Here is a 16,219-nt window from a genome sequence, read left to right on the forward strand (position 1 = left end):
AAGCCACTCGGTTGTATTCAAGAAGGCGCCTCATCGCCACCTTCCAGGGCAATTAGGGATGGACAATAAATGCTGGCCTTGCCTGCAATGGTGACGTCCACATCCCGTGAATGAATTTTTTTAAAAGTCGCAATCTTTATTTCGCTTTCGGTAAAGGATTAAAATGCGAATTATAATCTGTGCTTTTTACTTCCTGGTTTTCTGAGAATTCTTCAATCGGATTAGCTGATCAGCCTGCCTGATGACTTTACTGGTGCTGGATGCCACGGATCCCCTTTAGATGGTGCCAGGTTCAGTAACGTCGGAATAGAGGAAATAGACGCCTGCTAAATCTTTGTGGGCAGCTTTTTTCAAGGTCAGCAGTGAGCGCCGTCCCTTCGCCGCTGATCACAAAATCCGGGCCCTTGTTTCTATTCAGAGGCTCAGGTAGGCCCCAGTGCGGCATCGGCAGCGGGTGGAGGCGGAGCTGAGCGGCAGAGCGACTACAAGAGGCCCCAGAGGCTCGGGTAGGCCCCAGTGCGGCAGCGGGTGGAGGCGGGAGCTGAGCGGCAGAGCGACTACAAGAGGCCCCAGAGGCTCAGGTAGGCCCCAGTGCGGCATCGGCAGTGGGTGGAGGCGGAGCTGAGCGGCAGAGCGACTACAAGAGGCCCCAGAGGCTCAGGTAGGCCTCACCAATCTCCAATCTCAGGGAAGGAGAGAGGTAAAAAGTATTCAAGGTGTGACGTCACCACAAAGCGGGTAAGTGATTGGTTGGTAAGTATTTCTCCCTTTTTAAGCTTAAATCTCCTTGGTTTATAGTTTCTAAGGTGTGATATTCACCATCTAGAATCGAGGTAGAGGGTATTTAAGAATAATAATTTAATTAATTACATAGAATGGGAGATCAGGCGATGTGTTGCTGCTGCAATATGTGGGAGCTGGTGGACACCATTGATGCTCACGGTGATCACATTTGCAGTAAGTGTTGGCTGCCCGAGGAATTCCAGCTCCGTGTTGAAGAGCTGGAGTCCGAGCTTCAAACACTGAGATACATCAGGAAGGGGGAGAGTTACCTGGACTCTGTGTATCAGGAGGTAGTCACACCAATTAGATTAATTAATTCAGATGTAGTCCGTTGCCAGGGTCAGGATGGTGTGACTAGAAGTGAGGCAGGTACGGTGATCCAGGAGGTAGTGTTGGAGGAGCCGCAGCCCTTGCACTTGTCCAACAGGTTCGAGGCTCTTACTCCCTGTGAGGATGGGAACAGGGACTGCGGGGAGGATGAGCAACCTGGCCACAGCACCGTGGAGCGGGGGGCCATTCAAGTGGGGGGAGTTAAAAGAAATGTAGTGGTAGGGGATAGCATCGTTAGGGGGATAGATAGAGTTCTTTGCAGCCGAGAGCGAGAGTCCCGAAGGCTGTGTTGCCTGCCCGGTGCCAGGGTTAAGGACATCTCCTCTGGACTGGAGAGAAAGTGGGAGGGGGAGGATCCAGTTGTCGTGGTCCATGTTGGTACCAATGACATAGATAGGACAAGGAAGGAGGTTCTGCTGAGGGAGTTTGAGCAGCTAGGGGCCAAATTAAAAAGCAGAACCACAAGGGTAATATTACCTGAGCCACGAGCGAATTTGGCTAGGACAAATAAAATTAGAGAGTTAAATGCGTGGCTCAAAGACTGGTGTGGGAGAAATGGGTTTTGCTTCCTGGGACACTGGCACCAGTACTGGGGCAGGAGGGAGCTGTTCCGTTGGGACGGGCTTCACTTGGCCAGTGCTGGGACTAGAGTCCTGGCGGATCATATAACTAGGGCTGTAGAGAGGGCTTTAAACTAACTAGTCGGGGGGAGGTTCCTAGAGAGCAAATAATACAAATGACAACAGAGGTCATAGAATTAGGTAGCAGTGGGGAAATTAAAAACCAGAGCATGTCAGGAAGAGGCAGAAGGTATGGAGTAAAAGGTAAAGTAATAAAAAGGGCAAAAGCAGGAACTAAGTGTCACAAAACATCTTTGAAAGTTCTCTATCTGAATGCACGTAGCATTCGTAACAAAATAGACGCGTTAATGGCACAAATAACTACATATGGGTATGATCTTGTGGCCATTACAGAAACATGGCCGCAGGGTGACAATGCCTGGGAATTAAACATACCAGGTTATTTTAACGATCAGGAAGGACAGGCAGGAAGGAAGGGGAGGTGGGGTGGCTATGTTAATAAAGGAAGGAATCACTGTAATACAGAGAAATGATATTGGGTCAAAAGATCAGGACAATGAAACAGTTTGGGTGGAGGTAAGGAATAATAAGGGGGAAAAAACACTAGTGGGCGTAGTCTATAGGCCTCCGAACTGTGGCAACTCTGTTGGACGGAGTATCAATCAGGAAATAGTTGAGGCTTGTAATAAGGGAACATCTATAATTATGGGGGATTTTAATTATCATATTAACTGGACAAATCAAATTGGGCAGAGCAGCCTTGAGGGTGAGTTCATTGAGTGTATTAGGGATGGGTTTCTTGAGCAGTATGTAACTGAACCGACCAGGGGGCAAGCAACCTTAGATCTGGTCCTGTGTAGCGAGACAGGATTAATTAAAAATGTCCTAGTAAAGGATCCCCTTGGAATGAGTGACCATAACATGGTTGAATTCCATATTCAATTAGAGGGTGAGAAGGTTGGACCTCAAACAAGCGTGCTAAGCTTGAATAAAGGAGACTATGAAGGTATGAGAGCGGAATTGAGTAGAGTGGATTGGGAAAATAGATTAAAGGGTAAGACGATACATGATCAGTGGTGTACATTTAAGGAGTTATTTTACAACTTCCAAAAAAAATATATTCCACTGAGAAGAAAAGGGTGTAAAAGAAAAGACAGCCATCCGTGGCTAAGTAAAGAAATTAAGGATAGTATTCGACTAAAAACAAGGGCACATAAGGTAGCCAAATCTAGTGGGAGGATAGAGGATTGGGAAAACTTTAAAAGACAGCAAAAAATAACAAAAAGATTGATTAAGAAAGGGAAGATAGATTATGAAAGTAAATTAGCAAAAAATATAAAAACAGATGGTAAGAGTTTTTATAGTTATATAAAAAGAAAAAAGGGTGGCTAAAGTAAATGTTGGTCCCTTAGAGGATGAGACCGGGAAATTAATGGTGGGAAATATGGAGATGGCAAAAACACTGAATATTTTACATCAGTCTTTACAGTAGAAGACACTAAGAATATCCCAACACTGGACAAACAGGGGGCTAAAGGGGGGGAGGAGCTAAACACGATCAAAATCACTAAGGAAGTGGTACTCGGTAAAATAATGGGACTCAAGGCGGATAAATCACCTGGACCTGATGGCTTACATCCTAGGGTCTTGAGGGAAGTGGCGGTACGGATTGTGGATGCATTGGTACTAATTTTCCAAAACTCCCTGGACTCGGCAATGGTCCCGGCAGACTGGAAAACTGCTAATGTAACACCCTTATTTAAAAAGGGCAGTAGACAGAAGGCTGGAAACTATAGACCGGTTAGCCTAACATCTGTGGTAGGTAAAATTTTGGAGTCCATTATTAAGGAGACCGTAACAGGACATTTGGATAATCATAATTTAATAGGACAAAGTCAGCATAGTTTTATGAAAGGGAAGTCATGTTTGACAAATTTGCTGGAGTTCTTTGAGGAAGTAACATATAGGGTGGATAAAGGGGAACCAGTGGACGTAGTGTATTTAGACTTCCAAAAGGCATTTGACAAGGTGCCACACAAAAGATTATTGCTTAAGATAAAAAATCACGGGATTGGGGGTAATATTCTGGCATGGATAGAGGATTGGCTATCTAACAGAAGGCAGAGAGTTGGGATAAATGGTTCATTCTCAGACTGGCAATCAGTAACTAGTGGTGTTCCGCAGGGGTCAGTGCTGGGTCCCCAACTCTTTACAATCTATATTAACGATTTGGAGGAGGGGACCGAGTGTAACATATCAAAGTTTGCAGATGATACTAAGATGGGGGGGAAAGTAGTGAGTGAGGAGGACATAAAAAACCTGCAAGGGGACATAGACAGGCTAAGTAAGTGGGCAGAGATTTGGCAGATGGAATACAATACTGGAAAGTGAGGTTATGCACTTCGGCAGGAAAAATCGTAGAGCAAGTTATTATCTTAATGGCAAGAAACTGGAAAGTACTGAAGTACAATGGGATCTGGGGGTCCTGGTGCACGAAACTCAAAAGGTTAGTATGCAGGTGCAGCAAGTGATTAAGAAGGCCAATGGAATGTTGGCTTTCATTGCTAGGGGGATAGAATATAAAAATAGGGAGGTATTGCTTCAGTTGTACAAGGTATTGGTGAGACCGCACCTGGAATACTGCGTACAGTTTTGGTGTCCGTACTTAAGAAAGGACATACTTGCTCTCGAGTCAGTACAAAGAAGGTTCACTCGGTTAATCCCGGGGATGAGGGGATGGACATATGAGGAGAGGTTGAGTAGATTGGGACTCTACTCATTGGAGTTCAGAAGAATGAGAGGCGATCTTATTGAAACATATAAGATTGTGAAGGGGTTGGGTCGGGTGGATGCGGGGAAGATGTTCCCGATAATGGGTGAAACTAGAACTAAGGGGGCATAGTCTTAGAATAAGGGGCTGCTCTTTCAAAACTGAGATGAGGAGGAACTACTTCACTCAGAGGGTGGTAGGTCCATGGAATATGCTGCCCCAAAAAACACTAGAAGCTACATCATTACATAAATTTAAAACAGAAATAGACAGTTTCCTAGAAGTAAAGGGAATTAAGGGTTACGGGGAGCGGGCAGGAATTTGGACATGAGTCTAGGTTCGGATCGGTCATGGCCCTGTGGGTAGCGGAGCGGGCCCAGGGGCCGTGTAGCCTGATCCTGCTCCTATTTCGTGTGTCTAATTCTGTTAGATGCAGGAGATGGTTCTGTGATAGTGGATTGGCAGTTAGGATCAGATCAGCCATGATCTTATTGAATGGCGGAGCAGGCTCGAGGGGCCGATTGGCCTACTCCTCCTATTTCTTATGTTCTTATAATGCTGCACTCCTCTAGTCCACCAGAGGTCACTGTCTTGTTTTACACACTTTGTATAAAACTAATAAATTGCAGGACAACGGAGTATTAGTTTAACACTCTCATTAAGCATTAGGTCTGATGGTCTTACTCATATCAGCACCGTGGGGAAAAGCCTGGCATTAGGGCCCCTAGCCTGGGTCTTCAAAACAATAGTAGTCCTTACAGATGCCTGCAGGCCAATGACAACTCGGCATGTGATCACGTGAATACAATAGGTATTCCTTACAGATGCCTGCGGGCCAATGATAATTCAATATGCAAATGTTACATCCCCTTTTAAAAGAAAAATGTTATGCATTACTTTTAAACCTACATAATGTTCTCAGTAGCATAAACATATAAGTAAACTCAGCATTTAACTAGCACTGAAAACATCTCAATGTTTCAATAACGATGTACAGTTTTTTTTTAGGGCAGCGATCCGCCTACACCCTTTGACAGTTCACAAGTCAAGGATAACTCTTGGCTTGACCTCTCATCCCGACCTTGTGTGGTATGAAACTGAGCATGCTCCTGAATCGGTCAACAATTCAGGTTCCGGTTTAGGTTCAGGTAAGTATGATGTGTTTTGTGTATTGCTCTGTTCATCACACTCTGTTGAACTGATCCTCTCGTCGGAATGACGGTGTTGTTCCTTGGTGTTCAGGAGGTGCCTGCGATTGCGGCGGTACACCTGTCCTTCTGGGGTGCAGACGTGATACGATCGCTCTGTCAGCTGGCTGGATGACGACTGCTGGCTTCCAGTAGTCATGCTGCTGGATTCTCCATTGTGCAGTGGCGGCAGTAGTCATAGTCATAGAGTCATAGAGTAATACAGCACGGATAGAGGCCCTTCGGCCCATCGTGTCCATGCCGGCCATCAAGCCCTGTCTGATCTAATCCCATATTCCAGCATTTGGCCCGTAGCCTTGTATGCTATGGCATTTCAAATGCTCATCCAAATGCTTCTTAAATGTTGTGAGGGTTTCTGCCTCCACAACCCTTTCAGGCAGTGAGTTCCAGACTCCAACCACCCTCTGGGTGAAAAAGTTCTTTCTCAAATCCCCTCTAAACCTCCCGCCCTTTACCTTGAATCTATGCCCCCTAGTTATTGACCCCTCTACTAAGGGGAAAAGCTCCTCAGCATCCATCCTATCTATGCCCCTCACAATTTTGTACACCTCAATCATGTCCCCCCTCAGCCTCCTCTGCTCCAAGGAAAACAAACCCAATCTGCCCAGTCTCTCTTCATAGCTGAAGCGCTCCAGCCCTGGTAACATCCTGGTGAACCTCCTCTGCACCCTCTCTAACGCGATCACATCTTTCCTGTAGTGTGGCGACCAGAACTGCACACAGTATTCCAGCTGTGGCCTAACCAGTGTTTTATACAGCTCCATCATAACCTCCTTGCTCTTATATTCTATGCCTCGGCTAATGAAGGCAAGTATCCCATATGCCTTTTTTACCACCTTACCCACCTGTTCCGCCGCCTTCAGGGATCTGTGTACCTGCACACCCAGATCCCTCTGACCCTCCGTCTTGCCTAGGGTCTTTCCCTTCATTGTGTATTCCCTTGCCTTGTTAGACCCCCCAAAGTGCATCACCTCGCACTTTTCCGGGTTAAATTCCATTTGCCACTGTTCCGCCCATCTGACCAACCCATCTATATCGTTCTGCAGACTGAGGCTACCCTCCTCGCTATTTACCACCCTACCAATTTTAGTATCATCCGCGAATTTACTGATCATACCCTTTACATTCATATCCAAGTCATTAATGTAGACCACAAACAGCAAGGGACCCAGCACCGATCCCTGTGGTACCCCACTGGCCACAGGTTTCCAGTCACAAAAACAACCTTCGACCATCACCCTCTGCCTTCTGCCACTAAGCCAGTTTTGTATCCAATGTGCCAAGGCACCCTGGATTCCATGGGCTCTTACCTTCTAGCTGACCTGTCATAGTATCGCTTTTGGTGTTGCTGTCTCTGTACACATTTTGCATGCACTTGCTTGCAGCTGACGACCTCTGGCTGCAGCTGCTGGTTGGTGCTTGGAAGGATTGAGCGAAGTCTGCGGCTCATCAACAGCTGTGCTGGTGACTTGAAGTTGTCAACCGGAGTGTTGCAGTACTCAAGGAGACTGATGTAGGGGTCTCTTTTGTCCGCTTTGGCTTTGTCCATGAGTGTTTTTGCAATCTGGACAGTTTTTTCAGCAAGGCCATTACTTTGAGGGTAATGTGGGCTTGATGTGACATGTGTGAAATCCCATGCCTTGGCGAACGAATCGAACTCTTTTGATTTGTATTGGGGGCCATTGTCTGAGATTAAAGTCTCTACCATGCCATGCCTGGCAAAGGCTGCCTTTAGCTTGTGGATCACAGCTGCAGATGTGGTGCTGTGAAGCTTGTCCAGTTCAAAAAACCTGCTGTAGTAATCAACAGTCACTATGTAGTCCTCGTTGTTCCATGTGAACAGATCCGTTGCCGCGACCTGCCAGGGCCTGTCTGGGATACGGTGAGGTATCATGGGCTCTTTGACATTTGATGGGCAGCGTTCTAGACAAATGGAACATTTTCCGACAATGTCCTCAATGTGTTTGCACATTCCGGGCCAAAACATAATGTCACGTACTCTTTGCATCTTTCCATGCCCATATGTCCAGCATGAATTTTTGTCAACATCTCTTCTCTGAGACTGGTAGGAATGATGATTTTCTCCCCTTTGAAGACGATTCTGTTGATTTGTGACAGTTTGTCTCTGTGGTTCCAGAATTCAGATATGCTCTGAGGGCATTTCCTCCTTTCCTCAGGCCATCCATCTTTGCTCAGCAGTGTGAGTTGTGCATCTTTCTCTGTTCCTGCTCGGATCTCCTTCAGTTTTGAGTCACTCACAGGTAAGCTGTTGTACACCATGTGCACCTGCACATCTATGCCTTCACTGAGGCTGCTGTCCTGGTAGCTAAGAGACTTTCTGGAGAGCGTGTCTGCGACAGGAATGTCTTTGCCTGGACGGTGAATGATTGTGAAGTCGTATTTCTGTAGCTGAAGGATTATTCTCTGTAGCCTTGGTGGGGCTGCGGCTAGTGGTTTCCTCATGATTGACTCGAGGGGCTTGTGGTCGGATTCCACAATGACTTGTCGGCCATAGACGTACTGGTGGAAACGCTTACATCCAAACAGAATTGCATATAGCTCTTTCTCGATTTGAGCATAGTTGATTTCACTGTCTGAGAGAGATCTGGAAGCGTAGCCGATGGGCTTTCCTTCTTGCAGTAATACTGCGCCTAGTCCGTACTTTGACGCGTCCACTTGTAGTCTGAGCTTTTTGTTGGGGTCGAAGTAGGCAAGAACTGGTCCTGGTTCTCCGGTGATTAGGTCTTTCATTTTCTGAAATGCTGTGTCATGTTGTTTGTCCCACAGGAACTCATTGGATTGTTTGAGCAACTGACGCATGGGTGCGTTGATTTCGGAGAGGCTCGGGGCAAACTTGGCTAAGTAGTTAACCATGCCTAGTACTGTCTCTAGCTCTGTGCGGTTCTTCGGCGGCTCCATCTTCTTGATGGCGGAGATTTTCTCTGGATCCGGCTTAATGCCATCAGTTGAGAGGCGATGCCTGAAATAACTGATCTCGGTGGATCCGATTATGCTTTTCTCGGGGTTGAGCCGGATTCCTTTCTCCCGTGATCTTTGTAGCATCGCACGGAGGTTCCTGTCATGTTCTTCTCTATTCCTGCCATAGATGAGGATGTCGTCTACGATTGCGACTACTCCGTCGAGGCCTTCATAGGTTTCGTCGATCTTCCGCTGGAATTCATCCTGAGTTGAGAAGACCAAATGGTAAACGCAGAAATCGGTAGCGTCCAAATGGTGTGTTGAACGTTGTTAGCTTAGATGACTTCCGTGAGCTTGATAATCCAGTATCCTGATCGTGCGTCCATTACACTGAAGTAACGTGCTCCCACTAGCTTGGGTGTGATGTCATCTAGCGTTGGTAGAGGGTAGTGAGGGCGTTTGATAGCCTTGTTTAAATCTCTGGGGTCGAGACAGACTCTGAGCTTGCCTGTACGTGGCTTCTCAACCACTACTAACGCGTTGACCCACTTTGTCGGTTCTGTTTCCCGGACGATGATTTCTGTATTCTCAATGCTCTGCAGCTCCTCCTTCAGGCGACTACGTAGAGCAAAGGGTATCCTTCTCGGTGGGCAAACCACAGGGGTTGCTGCTGGGTCAAGGTGAATAGTGCATTCACCTGGGAATAGTTCGATTCCTTTGAAAACGTCAGCAAACTCCTCCATGACTGCTTTTCAACTGGTGCTGTCAATGATAGCACTAGCTTGACGAGGTCTATGTCTAAACATGCCTTTAGACCTAGCACTGGAGGTGCTCGAGTGTCAACAATGTAAAAGTCCAACATCATGTCGCTTTCTTTGTACTTGCATTTCATCACGCATGTGCCTTTTATAACGAGCTGCTCACCCCCATAGCTGGTCAGTCTGCGTGAGGTGGGCTGTAGCTCACACTCATCCTTCAAGCTGTGATACTCACTCAGAGGAATTACATTAACCTGAGCTCCAGTGTCTAGTTTAAACTTAAGCTCTGTGCCCTGTTTTCCTATCTCAATATCTGCAAAGGCTTGCTCAGTCTCTGAAATCTGTTTTTTCTGTGACACAGAATCAATAAACAGTTCCTCTGCATTTGGCTCTCTATCTGGCATTTGGCTGTCACTGTGTGTACTGATTTTGCAAAAACAGTCCTGCAAACTAGCAAGGTGGTTCCGTTTACCACCTTTAGCACATTGCCTTCCTTTGGCAGGGCAGTGCTCCTTTTCCCCATGCACCTTGTTTCCACAATATCCAGTTTTTGAAGCGTTTTATGTCTGTGTTCTCATTTTTAGAACTCTCTGTTCTTTCTGTTCTGAAACACGCTCTCTGGGCGGTGTTCTTTGGTGTGTGTCTATTAACTGCGTGCACTGTCTGTTCACACGAGCTGCTCGTGGCGCCGGTTATGGTTTTCAACTGTGCTTGGGCTATCTCGTGCGATCTAGCTATGTCCATAGCTTTGTCCAGCATTAGCCCGGACCCAACATTCAAAAGTTTCTCTCTCACTTTAGCTGAATGTATTCCAAACACGATGCGGTCTCTGACCATCTCATCTTTATCTGCATATTCACAGTCTTTTACCAGCAGTTTTAACTCAGTCACGAACTGTTCAAACGACTCACTAGCTCCTTGTACTTTCTCCTGAAACTTGTACCTAGCGAATATCGTATTTGTCTTGGGCATCACATATGATTCAAAACAGTCAAAATAACTTTTCAGTACCTTTGCTTCATCCGCGGCGAGAGACCATGTGTTAAAAATGTCTCTCCCTTTTTCTCCGATCCACAGGAGTAGGTAGCTGCATCTTTCTTCCTCCCCTTTGCTTTTCAGCGGACCAGAGAACATCAACTCCACGTGTTGCTTGAACTTGCGCCATTCTCTAGGTAAGTTCAAAGATTCCCAATTCATTCGAGGCAAGGGAGCTCCAACGATGTCCATTTTAAATCCCTGTTCTGACACCATGTCTTGTTTTACACACTTTGTATAAAACTAATAATTTGCAGGACAACGGAGTATTACAGTTTAACTCTTTTATTAAGCATTAGGTCTGATGGTCTTACTCATATCAGCACCGTGGGGAAAAGCCTGGCATTAGGACCCCTAGCCTGGGTCTTCAGAACAATAGTAGTCCTTACAGATGCCTGCAGGCCAATGACAACTCAGCATGTGATCACGTGAATATAATAGGTATTCCTTACAGATGCCTGCGGGCCAATGATAATTCAATATGCAAATGTTACAGTCACTGTGTGCAATTCATATTGTACTCCCATTGTGTGAGGATGTGAGATATACACAGAATCTTCTCGGGTGATTATATTTCAGCCATTTTGATTTGTATAACACACCAAATCAACTGGGTTGAGCATGGAATAAAAGGGACAGTGGCAGCATGGATATGAAATTGGCGAAGTGACAGGAAAGAGTAGTGGTGAGCGGTTGTTTTTTGGACTGGTATACAGTGGTGTTCCCCAGGGGTCGGTACTAGGACCACTGCTTTTCTTTATATATTAATGACTTGGACTTGGGTGTACAGGGCACAATTTCAAAATTTACAGATGACACAAAATTGGAAGTATAGTACGAAATTTAACGCAGAAAAGTGCGAAGTGATACATTTTGGTAGGAAGAACGAGGAGAGGCAACATAAACTATAGGGTACAATCCTAAAGTGGGTGCATGAACAGAGAGACCTGGGGGTATATGTGCACAAATCGTTGAAGGTGGCAGGGCAGGTTGAGAAAGCGGTTTAAAAAAGCATACGGGAACCTGGGCTTTATAAATAGAGGCATAGCGTACAAAAGCAAGGAAGTTATGATGAACCTTTATAAATCACTGGTTTGGCCTCAACTGGAGTATTGTGTCTAATTCTGGGCACCGCACTTTAGGAAGGATGTGAAGGCCTAAGAGGTTGTAGAAAAGATTTACAAGAATTGTTCCAGGGGATTTCAATTACGTGGATAGACTGGAGAAGCTGGGGTTCTCCTTCGAGCAGAGAAGGCTGAGAGGAGATTTGATAGAGGTATTCAAAATCATGAGGGGTTTGGACAGAGCAGATAGAGAGAAACTTCCCATTGGCGGAAGGGTTGAGAACCAGAGGACACAAATAAAGTGATTGGCCAAAGAACCAAAGGTGACATGAGGAAAAACTTTTTTATGCAGCGAGTGGTTAGTATCTGGAATGCACTGCCTGAAAGGGTGGTAGAGGCAGATTCAATTGTGGCTTTCAAAAGGGAATTGGATAAATGCCTGAAGGAAAAAAATTACAGGTCTACAGGGAATGGGCAGGGGAGTGGGACGAGCTGAAGTGTTCTTGCAGAGAGCCGGCACAGGCTCGACGGGCCAAATGGCTGCTTGTGATTACACACTTAATGTATTGCTTGATCTTGTGTCAATTCATAATCACAAATAAACTTGGTATCTCCCTCTTTCTGTTTGTTTTCTCCTGCATTTAAATTCTTCCAAAATAACAACAGAAAAAGCTGGAAAAACTCAGCAGGCCAGGGCAGCATCCGTGGAGAGAGAAAGAGTCAACTTTTCAGGTCGATAACTTTTCGTCAGAACTGGAAAAAAGCAGGAAATGGAAAGCAAGTTTAGGGGCAGGTTTAAATTCTTCCAGTCCACCTCTATCCCCTCCTTCATCTCTCTATTCTCTTTGTGTGGGTCCTTTCTTTCTGTTAAGTCTATTTTCCTCCGTTTCCTTTCTATTTATGTTTTCTCTTTGTTCTCCTCTTCATATGTCTTTTTTTTTTAGATCTATCTTTGCCTTTCACCCAGCGTCAGGACAGAAGGGGCAGATGTTCAGGAGAGCATGAATTAGCTGGTTTATGACGGGTGGAGTTCAGGAGTCCAGTGATGAGAGCATTCAAGAAGTCAGTCCTCAAACTAGTGACGGTGTGAATTAACGGTTCGACAGTGGCGGGGAATGGGTATGGTCATTAGCAGGCAATGTTCTGGAAGTGGACCAAAGCAGTCTTGTTAATGGACTGAATCTGGTCTAGGAAGCTCAGCCTGGATTAGACAGGATGCAGAGTCTGAATACCTCCTGGTTTTTGGCTGAGAGAGTAATCAAGAAAGTTGATGAGAGTTTGGGCAAGGTTTAAAAATAATCAGGCTTATGCTGAACTGCATTTTAAAGCTTCAAATTCATCTTCATCCTCCATTGCAATTGTGTGCAAAGATAAAGTGGTGTGTCACAACACCACCTAGGTAGTCTCCCACTGATGGCATCAAATTGGCTTCAGTTTAGCAAGTTTATATGCTCATCATGCACAGTGTGATGCCAAAAACATTTCATATCAATGCAAAACGTGCAGTGTATCTACACCATGTGTGTAAAACCAAACCACGTGACTTTATTCAAATTCCTGAATATTTGATACCAGGCCTCATCTTGGAATCTCCAGAAATGTGAACTAGGGCAAACAGGATAAACTATTACAAAAGCAAAATACTGCCGATGCTGGAAATCTGAAATAAAAACAGAAAATGCTGGGAATACTCAGCAGGTCAGGCAGCATCCGTGGAGAGAGAAACAGAGTTAACGTTTCAGGTCGATGACCCTTCGCCAGAACTGGATAAACTATTAGTTAGTGCAATCTAATTAGTCCTAGTTGAGAAAACATAAACTGTTTATAGCATCAAAGTGCAAGCTGTCTAGTCTCAAACTGCTAGACTTTTTTTTAAGCTGTCTACATCCTGAGATTATTTTATAGTTAGTTTCAGGCTGACCCTTTTTAAAACCATTGCTTTACAGTTTAAATGTAATCATTTTGGGGGAAAGAGTTTACCCTTAACTTACCAAAGAGGTTTTTGGACATTCCATTCCAAATGCACTACACGCTGACAGCTCATACTTCTTAACAGCGCCGAGACACAATTTATAAAAAAAAGAATGACTTGCATTTACATTGCGTCTCTCACGACAACCAGACGTCCCAAAGTGCTTTACAGCCAATGAAGTACTTTTGAAATAAAAACAGAGAATGCTGGGATTACTCAGCAGGTTAGGCAGCATCAGGGGAGAGAGAAACAGTTATCGTTTCAAGTCGATGACCTTTCATCAGAACTTTTGTAATGCAGGAAACGCGGCAGCCAATTTGCGCACAGCAAGCTCTCATAAACAGCAATGTGATAATTGTAAGATTCTCAAAATTCACAGATCCCCCAAAATTCGGAGAAAAACCCTAAAAAGGACTTTGGACTCTTTTCTAACCACTTCAGGGTGATAAAATATTGGGCCTAACAGGGCGATTCAAGGTCAAAAACCAAGATTTGGTTTTTTAAAAAGCATGTTTGGGCTTGTACAGGGAAAAGGCTGCAACAGGAGATGGGATCGACCTCTAATAGACAGTTTGAGTATTGGAGTTAATCAGTTAATCAAGCTGTCAGGGGCTGATTGACGTTAGACAGTTCCCCAATCAGACAATTTACATTCTAACAATAGACCCACGGAAGAGCAGTCCTCACCCAAATTACAGGACCCATCCAAAACATGCATAAAACAAATCACCTCACCCAACTCCATAGAAATCTCAGTTCCAGTCAGGAAACTCGAAACCTGAACACAATCAAGTCAGAGCTCAACAGCTCATGGAACCATCCCGAAACCACTTCACACATTCATAAACAAGTTACTATTAACGAGCCCGCCAAAATCTTACAATAAACCGGGATTGATTTGGCGTGCAGATTAGGAGGCCCCAATTAGTATAATTGAAGGCCTGTTTTCTCAGGAAGGGCAGAACAGTTCAGCAGGAGTACAATCAGCAGTTACACAGTACAACAAGTTCTCGGCAGTTCTCAGGAGTTCACAGTTCAAATCAAATCAACTTTTATTGTCATTGTTAGTGCACAAGTGCAGTACAACGAAATGTAGGCTTGCGGCTCCCGAGAGAGTACAATTTGGGTTAGGACACTTAAACATTTCAACATACATTTGTACATATATATTAGCATAAATATGACCATAATAAAGTGCATCAGCAGATGTGCAGGCTTTAGTGTTTATTTGTGGAGTTCAGTAGGCTGACAGCCCTGGGAAAGAAGCTGTTCCTAAATCTGGTCGTACGGGTGCGAATGCATCTGTAGCGTCTTCCAGATGGTAGGAGGGCAAACAGACTGTGGCTGGGGTGGGTGGGGTCTTTGATGATGGACCGTGCCCTCCGTAGGCAGCGTTTCTGATATATATGTTCTTTGGTCGGTAAGCAGGTCAACACAAGAAGAATCCAGAGCAACAGTTCCAGTGACCATCAGACACCTCGTGGCAAAAAGGGCCTTACGAAACAACCAACCGAATATTACCACCAACCAACTGGGTAATATTGGGCCACCGCGATCAAAGAAAACCAACTTGGGAGAAAACCGAAGATTCGCAAGTTTTCCACTCTGCAATCTATTCCTGACTTACCCCTGGGTAAGATTTTACTTAAGACTCTAAACCCTATCTCTAACAGAAGAAAAGTGGGTACTCACCCGATAAATCCAATACGCACCCTACCGCATCAGCGGACTCGCAAAGACTGACCAGACACGCAGTCAAAGTCCTCTACCGCGTCCGGGGTACGGCAGGCACCAACCAACACATCCAGCGAACCCCGAAACCGTGAACCAGCTCAACTGTCGAGGATTCATTTGGTGAGCATTATCCCTGGTCCTCTAGAGCCCAACTTAGCTAGTAAAGTGGGATTGGGAGGGGTGAGGTATTTTTCTACTGTAATTTCCCTCGTGTGTATCGAAGTGTTCCCCATTTTATTAGAGTGTTAAGATTGTTGTTATATTTTCTCTCTTGAATAAAGATCAACGTTTCTTGCACCAAAACCAGTTGTCTGCTGCACTTTTGTCACAACCCCCAAATAAGTCCAAGGTCTAGAACCAAGGGAGTGGGAGTGATTCGAACCACTCATAAGTCAGAGGTGAAGCTGACCCACACACCACCCCCTACATAATGACCAGATAATCTGTTTTTGTAATGTTGATTGAGGGATAAATATTGGCCAGGACACCAGGGTAACTCCTTCCCTGCTCTTCAAAATAGCACCATGGAATCTTTTACGTCCACCTGAGAGGGCAGACAGAGCCTCGGCTTAACGTCTCATCTGAAAGACGGCACTTCTGACAGTGCAGCACTCCCTCAGCACTGCACTGGAATGTCAGTCTAGATTTTTGTACTCAAGTCTCTGGGGTGGGACTTGAACCCACAACCTTCTGACTCAGAGGCGAGAGTGCTACCAACTGAGCCACAACTGACACTAAATATACGATAGCAAAATACTGCGGATGCTGGAAATCCAAAATAACAACAGAAAACGCTGGACAAACTCAGCAGGCCAGGCAACATCCGTGGAGAGAGAAACAGAGTTAACGTTTCAGGTTGAGAACCTTTTGTCAGAACTGGAAAAAAGCAGGAAAAGGAATAGATTTTAAAGCAAGTTAGGGGCTGGGAAAAGCGGGAGGGGATGAAAGAATAAAAGGGAAGGTCAGTGATAGGATGGAAAGCAGGAGAGATTAAGAGACATTGAGAGATATTCAAGGCAAGTGTATATCTCTTGAATTCTTGAATATCTCTTAATGTCTCTCAAT

The 16,219-nt window shown here is 45.2% G+C and overlaps 1 protein-coding gene across 1 annotated transcript in view; it reads left to right on the forward strand.

Moving 5' to 3' along the window:
* Positions 1-15,457, forward strand: part of bsg (basigin) — a 54,355-nt gene extending 38,898 nt beyond the window's left edge. The window contains exon 9 of the mRNA XM_086004596.1: positions 14,849-15,457. The gene's annotated coding sequence lies outside the window, so the exon portion shown is untranslated. The remainder of the gene's footprint in view (positions 1-14,848) is intronic.
* Positions 15,458-16,219: the final 762 nt, after the last annotated feature.

The sequence above is a fragment of the Somniosus microcephalus genome, chromosome 13 (genome assembly GCF_052327205.1).
Source record: "Somniosus microcephalus isolate GS21.2 chromosome 13, FLI_Smic_1.0, whole genome shotgun sequence".
Taxonomy (NCBI): Eukaryota; Metazoa; Chordata; class Chondrichthyes; order Squaliformes; family Somniosidae; genus Somniosus; species Somniosus microcephalus.